The sequence below is a fragment of the Elephas maximus genome, chromosome 16 (assembly GCF_024166365.1).
Source record: "Elephas maximus indicus isolate mEleMax1 chromosome 16, mEleMax1 primary haplotype, whole genome shotgun sequence".
Classification (NCBI taxonomy): domain Eukaryota; kingdom Metazoa; phylum Chordata; class Mammalia; order Proboscidea; family Elephantidae; genus Elephas; species Elephas maximus.
This window is the reverse complement of record NC_064834.1, coordinates 53,363,421-53,376,069: the sequence shown is the minus strand read 5'-3', so window position 1 is coordinate 53,376,069 and position 12,649 is coordinate 53,363,421.

Here is a 12,649-nt window from a genome sequence, read left to right as displayed (position 1 = left end):
AAGCCTTGAGGAAGCAGGTCTCCTGAGGGCAGAACTGACCCCAGCTTCGTTTCTGAGGCTCCCACTTTGGATACTTCTGCTGCTGCCTTCTTCAAGGGGGCCCCTGGTCTGGTCCCACAGCTCAGCTACTGGCCCAATTCAGAGACCTCCAGATCCCTACTTTTTGGCACTGCTGGTGGGAGACAGCCCAAGGCTTCCTAACCATGTGGGCTTCCCAGGGTTGCAGCCACAATTCCCAGATTCATCCCATCCAGCTGGATCCAGGGCTCTGCGGAGAGCCTTGGAGTCGAGAGGTTGGGGATACACTTCTTCTGCTCACCTCGTCTCTCCTGGTCTGCCGGGGGGGTGAGGGTAAGAGGCTCTGAATAGAGTGGGTTTCTCCTGGCGCATGGATACTAGCGATGTGGGGAGGGGGTTCTAGATATTTCTTTTCCAGCTCTCCTAGCTTTTAGCATCTCCTCCTCCTCTCCATGCCCTCCCCTCCCCCTTTAATTAATTCTGGGTGAGCAGCCTGGCTTTATTGTGCAAGGAGCTGGGGTCTCACTGTGGGAAAAGTCACACCTTCTGAGCAGCTTCTGATGCCATGTAAATGAAGAGACCGTCCAGGAAACGCTTTCATCTACACGGCCCCCTGTCCAGCCCCCAGCCCAGTAATTACCCACATTTCATTTGTTTGAGAGTAATTCCTGGGGCAAGCCACAGGGTAGGAGGGAGTCTGGGGGGAGTGGAATGTCAGGCTCTCTGCTTGTGATCCTGGCCACAAAGTGGGGCCAGGTTGGGCCAAGTCTGGTCACTGGCTAGGCCAAAGCTAATCCCCAAGCCCCCAGACTGGGGATGCCTGAGTACCCTGGGGGAGAGGTGGTATCTTACCATGTTTGCTAACAGGGAGAAGAGATGGGCTGCCCAGAGAGCCAGACCTACCTTATGGAGAGGAGAGAGATGAAAGGAGGGAAGGGTAAGATGTGGACAGGTGGGTAGAGATCTGGTCACTGAGGCTGCCTGAGGTTGTGGGAAAGGGTTGATTCCCAGGAGGACCCCAAGCCTGAGACCTATGGGAGCAGAGTCCAGAAGCAGTGGGGTTAGGCTGGGCTAGGGCATCCACCAACTTGTTTATCTTTGAGTTGTTGCCTCCACAGAGCCCTGGCTAATGGAGTTTTACAGCCCACTCAAGCTGCAACTGGCCAAGAATCAATCATTACCGGCACTTAGTGGTTTGATAGTTAACAGCCTGAACTGAAGCCAAACTGGTTGTTAACTGTGATAACAACTGATTTCAAGGGGTTATTGCCGGCCCAATATGCTCAGCCCATTTATTTCGGGGCAAACAGGCAGGGAGCTGTTGCAAGGCCCAGAAAAGGGAGGAGGAGTGGGCTTTCCTCAGCCAAAAGGCCTGCGCTCTGTCTGGGAGTCAGTGCTGGCCATGAGGGCTCCACGGACCTGCTGAGGTCTGCATGGAGGCTTGACGACACAGCCTCAGTGAGGACCCATGGGCAGGCCCAGGTGATCCATGCAGAAGGCCCTCTCCAGGCCTCTCTTCTCCCCAGCTCTGGTCTCCTCCTGACTCTCCACCTTCCCTCTCCTCCTGTCTTACAGCAGCACTCCTCATGGTGCCCTCACAGGGACTGACTTTCCAGGAGGAGGGGCCCAGGCCTCTACTTATCCCCACTCAGCAGGTGGGGTGAACCACTCATTCCTAGGATGGCTCCCAAAATCCTGCCAAGTCCAAGCTGAACCTTGCCTTTCATTTCAACACCAGCAAAGTCTCCACTCAGGTCTTGACTAGAAAGCAAGAGTGAGAGTTCTCTCCTCCCACCCCATCAGGTCCTGTCCATTCCTAAAACATTCTAGAATGCTGCTGCTGCTGCGAAGGACCTCCGAAGTCTTTACAGACGGGCAACCTGAGACCCAGAGGTCATATAGTAGGTGTCAAAGCTAGCACTAGAAGTTAGTTCTTGACTCCCAGACCCGGACTGCCTCTTGAGGACCATAGGTTTTTCCTCATTCTATTCATTCATTCGGTAAATAGTTATTGAGTGCCTATTGCATGCCAGGTTCTGTTCTAGTACAGAGGACAGAGCAGGAGACAAGAGACAAAAATTGCTGTCATTACAGAGCTCATATTTAAGTGTGGGGGGGAGTACAGAGCAAACAGTATATAATATATCAGACACTGATAACCATTATAGAGGAAAATGCAGAGAAGAGGATGAGTACAAAAGGTAGGGTAAGGCGGTAGCTATTTTAAACAGGGTGGTCAAAGAAGGATTCACTGGTAATTTACATTTATGCAGACACCTGAAGGAGGTGCAATAGAGAGGCATTCAAAATCTGCCGGAAAGAGAAATCCAAGTAGAGGGTATGTGCAAAGACCCTGAGGCACGAGCATGCTTCTTCCATTAAAGGAACAGGAAGGAGGCCAGTATGGCTGGAGCAAAGTGAAGGGAGGGTGTGAGAGTGTGTGGGGAATGATAGCAGCTGAGGTGAGGCCAGAATGATAGAAGGGGCGGTGATGAAGGATATATCACGTAGGACCATTGAAAAGACTTTAGTTTTCACCCTGAATGAGACAGCAAACCTTGGAGGGTTTTAAGCTATAGAGTAACATGATTTGACTTAAGTTTTGATAAGACTACTCTGGCTGCTGTGTTGAGAATAGACAGTAGGGGGGCAAAGGAGACCAGCTATGAAGTTATTGCAATAATCTTGGTGAGAGGTAATAGGAGGCTGGAAATGGTGAGAAGAGATTGGGATTTTGGACTTTTTTTTGAAAGTAGCGAGGACAGGATTTGCTGACCGATTTGAATATGCGGTGTGAGAGAAACAGAGGAGTCTAGGGGCTTTCAAGCTTTCTGCCCTGAGTGATTGGAAAGGTGGAGGTGCCATTTGCTGAGATGAGGGGGATTCTAGGAGAGGCCTGCTTTAGGTGGGGAGAGTCGGGGTTTGGCTTTGGACATGAGAAGTCTGAGTTGACTAAGTAAATATTCAAGTGGAGATGTTGAGTAGGCAGTTGTGTGTGCATCTGGAATTCTGGGGAGAAGTGTAGTGTGAAGATACAAATTTGGGAGTGTTTGGCACACACAGATGATCTTTAAAGCCAGGAGATGTGATGGATTCTCTAGGGAGCGAAAGTAGATAGAGAAGAGATTCAAGACTGAGGCTCGGAATATGTACTCTAAACATTTCAAAGTTAGGGTGAAGGAGCAAAGAAGATTGAGAAAGCATGGCCCATGAGGTAGGTGGGAAGGAAAGTAGGAGACTGATGATATAGGAGGAAGACAGAACAGTTTCTGAGCCTACCTCTTGAAGTGGGGTAGGGAAAATTTTACTGTCATTGGACAGTGAACAACAAACAGGGTTGGTTTAACCTGGGAGTCTCCTTGACTCCTCTCTCAGCCTCACCTCTGCCTCCCATCAGTAGGTCCTGCTGGCTTTACTTCTAGGACATATCTCCAGTCCAATCCCCCTGGAGATTACTTACCCACTGTCATACCCTGGCCCAAATCGTCATTAGCTCTTACCTGGCCTATGGCAGTAAACTCCTAAACTGTTCTCCCTGGGTCCTCTCTTATTCCCTTACCATCCATTCCGTATTCTGTGGCTGGGATTTTCATAGGACAAACCTGCCTGTGTTATTTCTACTGTACCTAGAATCAAATTCAAACTTCTTTCCATGCCCTGCTTGATGGCCCTTCCTATTCTGGGCCCTGTCTGCCTACCTAACCTCATCGTTTCACCGTTCTCCTTCTCACCTGCTGCACTCTGTCCACACTTCCTTTCATTTTCCCAAACAAGTCAAGCTCCTATCTGCTCACTGCCATGGGGCCTTTGCATTTGCTGTTCTCTCCATTTGGAATGCCTATATTCTAAATCACTGGGTGGGTGATTCCTCATTATGTAGATCTCTCTGCTGTCCCCCACTGCTTATTTTCCTTACTACACTTACCACTATCTGATATTATCTTGTTGTTTTTTTTTTTTTTAATTTATTTACTTATTTTTGGTCTTTCTACCCCTACCTCCCAGGAGAACATATACTTTGTCTGGCTTGCTCATTGATGCATATCCAGTGCCTAGAACAGTGCTGGAAAGGAGCCTTGGTGGCTCAATTGTTAAGTGCTGAGCTGCGAAATGAAAGGTAGGCAGTTTGAATCCACTGGCTGCTCCACAGGAGAAAAGACCTGGTCATCTGCTCCGGTAAAGATTACAGCCCAGGAAACCCTATGGGGCAGTTCTACTGTGTCCTGTAGAGTCATTATTAGTCTAAATTGACTCTATGGCACACAACAACAACAGAACAGTACCTGGCACTTCATAAATGTTCAGTAAACATTGTCAAAGCCATCAACTAATAAAGTAAGAAAAGACCCCTGAGGCTGTTGAGTAGGGAATGTGGGTTGGGCATTCTCTGAATCCAGGACATAGGTCAGGTATCAGGAAATGTCTGAAGGGCAGGAGGCTTGAGGATGGTCCTGGGATGGGTGACCCCTCTTAGACATCCAGACACATACCAAACCAAACCCGTTGCCATCAAGTCAATTCCAACTCATAGCAACCTTATACAACAGAGTAGAACTGCCCTATAGGATTTCTAAGGAGTGGATGGTGGATTCAAACTGTTGACCTTTTGGTTAGCAGCTGTAGCTCTTAACCACTGCATCATAAGGGCTCCAGACACATACAGTCTTACTAACAAGAAGGCTCAAGGCTGTGTGAAACAGGTTCACCCCCTTTTTCTAAGGTGACAAAAATGTTTCCAAAACCTAGACAAACAAACATCTAAGCAAGGGCTGTTGGAATGGACACTCAAGAACCTCCCAAAATTCTGCTTCCTTCCCCTCCACTGGTTTCCATAGCAACAAAGGGACTTCAAAGGGGAGAGTGAAGGGGAGTTCAGAGCCAGAGAGAGCAGAGGAGAGAGGAGGAGTAAGTGGTAGTAAGACAGATGGGGAGCTGGCAGAAACTCCAGGGGGATCCCCCAAGTCCCAAGTTACTGTGAAGGGCTGTGCCAATAAGGCCCCTTTGGTTGTCTTCCTTCTCCATCTGGATCTCTTGCTGACCTCAAGAACTAACTGTCCATCTGGGTGGGCGCAGAACTGACCCCGAATGCATGCTCCCCCTCCCCACCCACACACAGATGCTGAAAAAGGCCCTAGCTCAGCCCTGTCATATCTCTCCCTCCCTCAGCCAGTCTAAGGAATCTTGAAGCAAGCTGGAGCCACTGGGTTGGTTTGGGAAGCTGCGTTTTTTTCCCCTTCCTACTTTGGCTGTGTCTGGAGGTGGGGAGAGGCAGGCACTGTCCTGTGCCAAGCGAGGTCCCTGGCTTTGGCATTTGGGGATTGAGGCCAGGCCCCCAATCAGGTGGGCTCTGACTTCGGGCCAGGCCTGGGCACTGCTTTCAGAAAGCAAGAAGCCTGGGCCAAGCTCTGCAGGATTTGCAGCTTCTCTTGACCTTGGGCCCAGAGGACCAGAAAATGCTCAGGGCCCTGGGCCTTAGGGGTAGCAGAATAGCAAGCCCTTGAGGATCCATGGCACTGGAACCCTGAGACCCAGGTCAACAGGCTAGAGAACGAGTCAGTGACTTTGGAGGGTGGGAGCGGCCAGGCCCACCACTGAATTCCAGCTATCCCTCTCTGCCCACAGGTGCATAGCTCCCAAATACCCAGATTCAGAATCTTCTATCCTCTTGGACTCCTCCTGGTTTGCAGGACATTCAATCATTTCAGTTTGACAAACATCATTGAGTGCTGCCGAATCTTTCTTCGCAAAGAAGCCTCCTGTCCCACCATAACCTCCACCTGGGCCACCTCACAGCCTTCCAGCTCCCCTCCCTGCGCTCTCTCTCTCTGAGCTTTGCCCTGTCCCCCTCCCCTTTCGCAGCCCTCAGTAATGAAGAGGCAGCTCATCAAACATTTATCATGGGTAATACACCATGTAGGTCCTGCCTGATCTCAGTTCTGATAGACTAAGCTGGGGTAGTAGGATCCCAGGGGTTTGAGCAGATATCTCTACCTCGGGCTCAAATTCCAACCACTTCCCCTAAGCCAGGCCTGATCATCCTGGCGGGAGAGGGGGAGGGACCTGAGCAGAGTAGAAGAGGAGGTTTCATGAAGAGGTGCTAGCAGTCCAGGGAGGAGAGGTGGCTTTTAGGGGTGCTGTTAGTGGGGACTGATTGGCAGCTGGGGCTCTGAATGAAGGCTGGGAGACAAGGGTGAGCTGATAACCAAATGGCTCAAGCCAGAGGCTGATAGTGAGGAGGGTCAAAGCCTAAACCTACAGGGTCTGAAATGGCTATTTTTGACCAGAGGATTAGTGAGATGGGGGTGTGCACAGGTGTGTGAGGCTCTTGGTGGACCTTCTTCAGGAGCCTGCACCAGGAAGTGGGCCTCCATTGAGAGCACTCAGCAGAGCTGTGGGGTGGGTAGACAGAGGGAAGTGAAGGGAAGGAAGTCTTCCGTGTTCTTACTCTTCCCAGCGCCCCTGGAAAGTGCACTGAAGCTGATGTTGAAACTCCCTAAACCTCAGCAAAGCCAGAGAAGGCTTGGTATGGTTGTTGGTGTCCCTGGGTGGTGCAAACACTTAAGCACTTGGCTGCTTTCCAGTCAGTCTAGAGGTACCTCAGAGGAAAGCCCTGACATTCTATTTGCAAAACATTAGCCATTGAAAACCCTGTGGTGCACAGTTCTACTGACACACATGATGTTGCCATGAGTCAGAATTGACTCGACAGCAATGGTTTTTTTTTTTTTTGGTGTGATGTTTAAGAGCAAGGGCTTTGAAGTCAGAACTAAGTTTGAATCCTAACTCTATCACTTCCTAGCTATATGACCTGGGCAATTCAAGCCATCTCTCTAAGCCTCCATTTCCTCTCCTGCAAGTGGGGAACATATTCTGCCTATATCCTTGTCATGAGGAGTAGAATTCATGTCCACAAAGTCCCCTGCAGAGTCCCTTAACAATGGTGCTTAACAAATGATGGCTACAGTGGGGAGACCCTGGGAGAGGGGCTGGGCCAGTCAAGCTCAGTCCCTCAGTGCCATCAGATGATGGCGAGTCTAAGCTTGTACATTGACCTCATCCAAGAGGCACAATGAGGAGCCATGAGGAAGGCAGAGCCTCCAGAGAAGCCACTTTCCTGGGACAAGGCCCTTGGGAAACAGCTCTGGCAGACATAAGGCCTGAGGTAGCCCTAGGGCCTGAGGTAGCCAGGAGCTGAGAGAGAGAAAGCAAAGTCCTTCTCTCTCACAAAGCCTGGCCTCTCCCTTTTGCCTTCACTCTTCCAAGTTGGGTGTGCCACCCAAAGGCAGGGGCCCCTGGAGACCTGGGAGAACAGAAGGGGGGCAGAGGAGGTGGTGCCTGCAAGGGAGATGACCTCCCTTCTTACATCTGGAGGCTAGTGTGTAAGTCCTTACTACCGTGCTCCTCAGACCTGGCCTTGCCTTCCCTTCCCCAACCCCCAAAGAAGCCCACAAAGATGAGGAGAAAGTCAAGTCTGAATTGCTTGTAGTTGGAAAAAACCTAAGGGAACAGGAACACAGGAAATCAACATTCAGAGCCTCTCATTTGTTCCTCCTAGCCAATGCCGACTTGTTCCTTTCCCTAGTGCCTTGTACTGATTTATGACAAATTTATGGGGCACTTCTTTTTTTTATATATATTTTATTATGGTTTTGGTGAAAGTTTACGCAACAAATTAGGTTCTCATTTAACAATTTCTATACATAGTGTTCACTGATATAGGTTACATTTTTTACCATGTGTCAGCATTCTCATTATTTCCATTCTGCTCGTTGTGTTTCCATTCGTCTAGCTTTCCTGTCCCCCCCTTACCTTCTTGTCTTTGGTCTTGAGTAAATGTTTACAGTTTCATTGCATTTAGATGATTATTTAGAGGAGCACAGTACTCAGGGGTGATATTACTTATTTTATGAGCTGATCTGTCATTTGGCTGAAAGGTGACCTCTGGGAGTGATTTGAGTTCCAAGTTTAAAGGGTACCCCAGGGCAATAGTCTCGGGGCTCCTCTCTGGTCTGAACGGTAGGTGGTGGTAGCTGGGTACTATCTAGTTCTTCTGGTCTCAAGGTAGGTGAGGCTGTAGCTCGTGTAGACTATTAGTCCTATAGCCTACTAGTTTCTTCCTTCAGTCTTTGATTTCCTTCTTCTCTTTCGCTCTGGACTGGGCACTTCTTATATGCTAAGTCTCTGGGTAGAGCAAATTGTTTGAGCCCAGCTACTAACTGAAAAGCTGGCAGTTTGAATATACCCAGTGGTGCCACAGAAGAAAGGCCTGGAGACCTACTTCCATAAAATTAACCCACTGCTGTCAAGTCAATTTACAGCCTTGGAAACGATGCCATAGGGTTTCCAAGGCTGTAAATCTCTGTGGAAGCAGACTGCCACATCTTTCTCCTGTGGAGTCGCTGGTAGTTTTGACCTACCAGCCTTTTGGTTCACAGTTGATTACAGCCATTGAAAACACTATGGAGTGCAGCTCTTCTCTGACACACATGGGATCCCCATGAGTCAGAATCGACTCGATGGCAATGGGTTTGGTGTTTTCGGTTTTCTTATATGCTAAGCATAAAAGTAGGTATTGGGAAGCAGCAGTGAGTAGTCAGATTCGCCTCTGACTCAAGGCTTCCCATCTAGCCAGATGGGACAATTAGGCAATACTGATGAGGTATGGTATGGCCGAGACAGAGGAAGAGCAAGGGTTGTGTGAGGACCCAAGAGGGCCTGGGAGAGGAGGGCAGGAGTGTCTCCCAGTTCAGGCTAGGGCTGAGTCTGAAACAGTGGAAACCTGGTAGGAGAAAGACCTTGAGTTGTTTCTGAGGGCGTCCAGCTCAGCTTGCTCAATCTTAATTCAAGTCAGTGCATCCAGGGCATGGAATTGCTGGAGACGAAGGGGTAGATGAGCAAGGTTGCTGCCTTCAAGCTGCTCCCCAGGTATCGGGGTTCACAGCCTAGCAAACCTACAGCTGCCACACAATGTGGGGAGGGTAATATATGGTTAGCACCAGGTACTCTGCTTGATGGAATCACAGAAGGAGTCATAGAGAAGATAGGAGTTGAGAACGAGTAGCTGTGGGGTCCTTGGGGAAATCAATCACTCTGAGCCTTCATTTCCTCATTTATAAAGAGTTTATACTAGATTATCAATTAAAAAATTTTTTTTTAGCAGCAGAACCCACTTTTCTGAGAAAAACCTGTATAGAAGCAAATTTCATCAAATATATGAAGACAATATTGGGGCCCCGCTTGGATTCTTCCATCATATCTGACATCTTGGCCATTGCAGGTGGTAAAGGAGATGCAGGTTCTGAGCCTTTGGGGTCCTCTTGGGCCTTCAGGGGGAGATGGTGACAAAGACCCTCCAGAGAGGAAGAGTTGGGTGGGCTCCAGGCCTGTTGTCCATCTTCCCGGCTCCGTCTGGGCAGCCCTGCTCTCTCCTCAGCCCCAGGCCAAGTGGGGCTGTTCTCGCAACCTCCCAGAGAGGCTCCAGTCTCTTCCTGCACTGACCACTCACACCCAGAGCTTATTCCAACCAGGAACTCCATCCTGAACAAAGCTCCCAGGAATGAAACCCGAGCTGCCACTAAGAGGCTCCCAGGCTAACTGGGAACTGGCTGGGAAAGGGAGGGAAAATGTGCGCAGCCCTGGGAGCCTCAGGGAGGCTATGAAATTTGAAGACAAACGACCAGCCAGTGGACTGGGGCTGTGGCGCTGCCACTGCCTTCTGTAGAACCAAAGGTCAGGGCTGAGCGGTGTGGGGAAGTGAGGGGGAAGGCGCCCCCCTCAAGCTTTCTTCAAGGGGAAAGTAATTGGTGCACCTGTGGCTATGGTCAATATCCCCTGTGAGGCCCTCAAGGCTGGCCTGCAGTCACTCAAGCTTCCCCCGCCCCCCCCCGCCAGGAGCTCCTTCCACTTACTCCAGAGGCCAGTGATGGGGCTAGGGACAGGCCCTGACAGCTTGTTGGAGGCACACACCCTGCACACACTCAAGGGAGGGGAGAGCAGGGTCATCACCGTGGTCATCATTTAGTGGGCACCCACCAGGTACCAGGTGTGCTGCATATGTTATTTTGAACTCTCACAACAGCCCTGCAAGGTCCGTACTACTGGTTCCATTTTATTGATGGGGAAACTGAGGCTAAGAGAAATTAAGCAATTTGCCCAAAGCGCTAGGGCAAGTTAGTGGTTGACCTAGGTTTTGAACCAAGGCTTTTGGGCTGTAAAGCATTAAGGCACATTTGACTACGCCACACTCTATTATTTCAAAATAAACTCTTTCTTCCCCTTCGAGCCATGGTGTGAGACAAAGGAAGGCTAGGAGTGACCATTTCTCTAGCTCAGGTTCTTGTGACCTTGTTAAAGTTACTTAGCCTCTCTGGGGCTCGGTCTCTTCGTTTGTAAAATGGAATTCATAATTACTAGTTCCCAGTTACTGCTGAATCAACTCCAGCTCATGTGTGTCAGAGTTGAACTGTGCTCCATAGGGTTTTCAAAGGCTGATTTTTTGGAAGTAGACTCCAGGGCCTTTCTTCTGAGGCACTTCCGGGTGGACTCAAACCTCCAACCTTTTGGTTAGCAGCCAAACGTGTTGACTGTTTGCACTACCTGGGGACTCCAGGATTCATAATAGTGCCTACTTACAGGTTGAGGTCCAAAAGGCAGCACCTATAAAGTAGGAGAACAGTGCCAGGCACAGAGTAAACCCAAAACCCAATGTCGTTGAGTTGACTCTGACTCATAGCGACCCTATAGGAAAGAGTAGAACTGCACCGTAGAGTTTCCAAGGAGCACCTGGTGGATCCGAACTGCCGACCTCTTGGTTAGCAGCCGTAGCACTTAACCACTATGCCACCAGGTTTCCTGCACAGAGTAAGCACTCAGTAAATGCTATTGCTCTTGTTAGAAGAACTCCTCTCCCCTCTCTCTCCCTAGGCAGCCCAGAGCCCTGCAGAAGAAGCCTTTGCCAGGCTGAGGGGGCCATCCTAAGCTCACCCCTCTCCGTGCCTGCCCCTAAGGACACAGTTGCAGCTTAGAAGGAGCCTCAAAGTGGCAAAAGCCTTTGAGGTGAGTCTGGGAGTAAACATGGGACCTTCTGCTCCCGTCCCCAGAGCAGCTCCAGTGACTGAGCCACCAAGTCTCGCCACTTAAGTTACTAGCACTTCACTGAGCTGCTAGATTGCCCTGGAATGGCTCTGAAGACTGACTGTGAATCCCACCCCAGCAGAATGGTCCTTTTTGAAGGATCGTTGGACTAAGCTGACTGGGATAGGGGAAAGTAGAGGTGCTTGGAATGTGTCTCAGGGCCTGGGCTGTTGTCCTTTCAGCCCATCTAGGTATGGGACTCTCTCCTACTGCCAAGTGGGAGGCAGATTCAGACTCCCTTCTCGTGGATTCTGGGCTCTGAGGAGTAATTTTGCTGGCGCTAATGACCAGGAGGAAGGAGTCCCGATGTAGAGCAAATGGTTAAACACTAGGCTGCTAACTGAAAGGTTAGTGGTTTGAGCTCACGCAGAGGTGCCTTGGAAGAAGTGTCTGGTGATCTACGTCCAAAAAATCAGCCATGGAAAACCCTACGGAGCACAGTTCTACTCTGATATACACGGGGTTGCCAGGAGTTGGAGCTGGCTTGACAGTGGCTAACAACAACAACAGGAGATTAGCCAGCTGACTAGCCTTTCACCTGCGGCCACCCAAGCTTAGCTTCCAGAAAGAGCAAGGACTGGCCCTGCCCAGCAGGTAGAAAGATTCTGCTGGTCCCTGGTCAATTCTTCAACATCTGGCCAGGTTTCTAGCTGCCATTGATGTCTCGGGCTTCTGTTAGGAAGCTTGGGATACCACCTTCAAGGACAAATTTGAAATGAGCTTTTGCAATGAATATGCTTGAGCCTGTGCAGTCAGTAGAAGGTGGCAGCTGAGAGTGGGGAGTGGGTTGGGCAGGAGGATGCCTCCCAGCTAGGGGACTGGATCCAGGCAGAATATGGGGCTTACACAGGATGCATTCTACCAGCGTACATCAAGCCTGGGCTCCACTCCACTTCTCATCCACATATTCTGCAATGACAGAGGAAGAAAATGAAGTTCATTGAGGTTAAATAATTTCCCAAGGCCACACAGCTGGCAGAGCCAGGATTTGAAGCTGGACTGATTGACTCCAGTCTCTTTCCACTCCACAAAGCACACCAATAATAATGTAAAACTGAATGTGAAGGAAAAAGTGACTGAAGACAGGTACCAACATGGCACTTGGGAATTTCTGGGAGGGGAGAGTTCCCATTGACTGAAGGGAGGAAGCACTGAGTTATAGAGATGGGCTTGTCCAAGGTCATAAAAAAAAAAATGAGCTGATTAATCAAGAGTTACAGTCAAATTCAGGCCTCTAAACTCTAAGAAGGAGCCCTGGTGGCACAGTGGTTAAGAGCTTGAGTGCTAACCAGAAGGTCAGCGTTTTGAACCCACAAGCCACTCCATAGGAGAAAAGACCTGGCAATTTGCTCCTGTAAAGATTATAGCCTGGAAAACCCTTCAGGGCAGTACTACTCTGTCCTACAGTGTAGCTACGAGTTGGAATCGGGTTGATGGGAATGGGTTTTTGTTTAGGCTCTAAGATCAATACCGGTTTTGAATACTACCTACAGTAAGA